Genomic DNA, 4,149 nt, shown 5'->3' with positions numbered 1-4,149 from the left:
TATAGGCTGAGGATCACATGGTGTTGGTCATGAGGACTAATGGTTTCCATGAATCTTTGGTTTACTTAATTATTTGCTCTGGACGAGGAGAGACCCATCGTTGCATCTAGGTGGCTGCTTGTAAGCTTTTAAGATCCCAGTCACTACTTGCCAGAGTAGAATGTGGAACAATGTTAGGTACTCTTGATTTTCAGCTCGTGACAATACTGCCCCATAGGGTTTTCTAGGCTGTAATCTTGACTGGATGGAGCACAGGTCTTTCTCCTGCAATGTGGCTGGGTGGGTTTGAACTGCCAACCTTTCAGTTAGCAGCTGAGAGCTGAGCTATTGCAATACCAGATCTTACTTAGTGGTGGGCAATCATTGTAACCTGGTAATTCCACTCATAAGGACCAGACGTGGAAGTGTTCAGTATATCACTAATAAGAGATGATAATCATCAATGGGGGAACAGTAAAGTTACTGTGAATGCCAGACATGTTTTCACTTGGAGGGCGTATGCAGTCAGCATGAATGTTTGAACCAAATATAAGTGCATGGTTGAGGAAACGATTCATTCAATAGATTATTTCCTTTGGAGATCTAAATACACATTTCATAGTCAAAAGCATGTAACCTGCCCATCAACAGATGGATAAAATGTACATACAATGAAATACTATTCAGCCAGTAAAAGCTTTGATACATGTTCCAATATGGAGCTTGAAGACATTATGTTGAATGAAGTAAGTCAATCACAAAATGACAAATACTGTTATGACTTCACTGGTGATATAAAAATACAAAAGACACATGTATAGGGACCAAAATTTATTAGTGGTTATCAGAGTTGGAAGGGGAAATAGAGGTTTACTGCTTATGAAGTACTGAGTCTCATTTGACAATGATGGAAATGTTTAAGGGGAGGGTTGTGTATAGCTGATTATTGTCAATAAATTGTACACCTGTAAAAAGTTGAACTGGCAAAAACGGAGATAAAAAATGACCAAAAAAAAAAGTTGCTGTTAAAGCTGCTTATATACAACCAAATACCTCTAGGAATTTGGTTCCTTGGTTTGGAGGTTTAGGGTCATGGTTTCATGAGACAGCTCAGTTAACTGGCCTAGTGTGTTTAGTGCTTCTGTTCTGCCTCCTAATTTGTTGCATAGTGCTTGGGCTCTTAAAAGCTTGGAAGTGGCCATCCAAAGCACAATGATTGGTCTCTATTCACCTACAGCAACAGAGGATAGCAGTAGGAAGAGGATGTGCAATGTGTGGCTAATTGCCTCCATGAACCACTACTTCATTTACCATGAGACCAGAACTGTATGGAACCTGGATACCATTACTGAACATTTTGATAAAAGATTATATAGCAGAATACTGATCAAAAGGGGGAAAATGTAGAACAGAGAATATTTAATCCTTAAACCAAAAATGCCCTCTTCAGTCTTATTATAACCAAACAGTAGTGTAGTTTAATAGGTAAAGGATGCCTGCCTTAAGCATTGCGCTCAAAATTTTAAGATCTATGTGGGATCAAATTGACACGAGCAACTTGCAAGATTAGATGGAAACATTATGGGTCAGTGACTTTATGTTAATAGGGGAGGAACACTCAGAAAAGGAGGGTAAGAATGGTTCCACAACTCAAAGAATGTAATCAGTCATTGAATTTTATAGGAAATGGTAAATCAGTGTATTTTAGTTGTTGTATATATTAACAAAATAACTTAAAAAAAAAAAAAAAGCACGTACCTTACCAAGTTTCAGAAAGCTGATTATTTGCCAAGTGTTGAGTTCAATTACTTTTAAAAACCAAAACAAAGAATTTATTTCCATTTTTATTTGATGTTTCCAAATATAAAAAAGGTCAAGATTCTTATACCAATTATCTCAAATGAGACCATGCAAAGCAATTCAAAGTGTATACAACAATCATTTCCCCCCTTCAGTCTTGCTGTTTTATACACTGGTGTATAATGGTAAGTGCCTGCTTGAAAAACGTCGCCTGTCTACAAAACATGGAGGACACTTTCTACTTGTTTCCAAGTCTTAATTTACAAAGATTTCTGTTTGTTTTTCACTTTTGAGGCACGTGAGATTGAATAATTTAGCTGCCCAATTTTATTCAACAATCACATGAAAAGCACAAATGATAGGGCCACTGCTACAAACTTTGGAGGGTTGAGATAGCAGACACTGGTTTCTGTTGTTATTATGTGCCATCGAGTCAGCCCTGACTCATAGCGACCCCTCCTTGGGTTTCCGAGGCAGCATCACTACGGAAGTAGGATTGCCCAACCTTCCTTCCGAGGAGTGGCTGGTGGGTTTGAACCGCCAGCCTTCTGGTTAGCAGTCAAGTGCCTTAGCCACTATGCTACCAGAGCTCCCAGCATTGTTTAGCCTTTATTTCTTACAAGAAATTAACCTTATTTCTTATAAGAAATGAACCTTAAGAGTCTTTCCTGTAATTTTGCTGATGGGGTTCCAGAATAGTAGTGAAGAATAGCCTTCCCTCCCCCGTGTCAAATATAAATTGTGACAACTGTAAAGTATGCTGTTGCATTATACACACAGAAGACCTGGGTGTTTTGCCAGTTGCATAAACTAAAGACAAGTCTGTGAGACGGCACTTCAGAAAATCCTGACCCGAGTGGCACTGCTTAGTCCAAATGTTTCTGAGCAAAGAAAATTATACAACAATATTTATAGGCTGACTTTTAAGAGATGGTTGACATCAATACTGTACATATTTTACATGTCAAATACATAGTTCAAGAGTTTGTAAAATAAAATCATGCATTATTACCTCTAAGAATATCATGTACAAGATGACCCCCCCCCCCAAGTACTTATGACAGCATTTCAGGTAGAAGCAATCTTATATACAAAAAGAATCCAGTTTCTCTACTGTGAAAGTATATAATTTAAAGAAATCAAAGAGATTACTAAGGAAAAAATCTTAGTCCACTTAAGACAAATAAAAAGCGTCAATTTGTGGAATTTAACATGTTTCCTTTTTAAAAAACACCCATAACACAGCCTCTGTACAAAGAAAAATATAAAAATTCTGGATGATCCTATTTGATCACACTACATAATTTAGAATGAAAGTGTCATTAGTTAAAAGTTACTTTCTACTTTACTCATTCTTTTGACAGCATTAATTTGTGAACTAAAGTTTCTATTTAGTTCAGCTGCATTTACGGCACAAGATTCTCATTTTCAAAACAGTGGCACCAATTTTCCTTAAGTGTAACAGCACTATTTTTAGCAGCAATTTTATTTTTAAAAGGTTAACAATTGGTAGAACAGAATGTGTTAACTCTATTTTCTACTTTATACTCACCAGTTATATTTACAAAAGGCTTAAGTCTACACAAGAGAACGATCTTTTACCCTCCTGCACTCGTATCTTAATCCAGGGATTCCTTCTGTGTCATCTCTGACCCGACTACGGGAGCAGGGGAGTTTGAAAAGGGTACCCACAGGTTTTAGATGTGATTCTTGATAAATCATTATAATGATCCAGGGTATGTTATACTGCCCCAAAAGTTAGTTATATAAGTAGTACCTACTGACAACCTATTGAAGATGAAACATTCTAGGGGGTGCCCTTTCAATATTAGCCTGTAACAGCTGAACTGCAAGAAAGCCATTTTCATTCAACTGTGGTGTGATGGCCTCTGACTGGGCATTTAAAGTTCAACTCCAATCCTGTGGTTACTGGTAAACTGGAACGTTTAACTGAAGAGGTGTCACTAAATTTAAAAACTGAAAATACATTTTAAAAGCCAACTTATTTGAGGGAAATCTGGTAAGGTACTTTGCAAAGAGGTTATTGATAAGGGGAGTTGACAAGTGGACATAAAAATTCCACAGATTTTCATGATGCGATGTAGTCACTACATGCATTTTGCCAACAATACATTGCCCTAAAAATCACCAATCTATATAGGGTGGTATTTAAACTACTGTTGTTATAGGGGAAATACAATCAAGGTAGTTAGGGACATAATGTGGTTATGAAATTAAGACAACTGAATTGACAAATCCTGAAAAGAGCAGATTAAATCTTTTGTCAAAAGTTGTTGTTGTTGTTATGTGCCATCGAGTCAAACCCGACTCATAGCGACCCCTCCTTGGGTTTCCGAGGCAGTATCACTA

The sequence above is a fragment of the Orycteropus afer genome, unplaced genomic scaffold (assembly GCF_000298275.1).
Source record: "Orycteropus afer afer isolate SDZICR_OR568_19922 unplaced genomic scaffold, OryAfe1.0 scaffold00151, whole genome shotgun sequence".
NCBI classification, from domain to species: Eukaryota; Metazoa; Chordata; class Mammalia; order Tubulidentata; family Orycteropodidae; genus Orycteropus; species Orycteropus afer.
Note: the sequence above shows the minus strand (reverse complement) of the source record.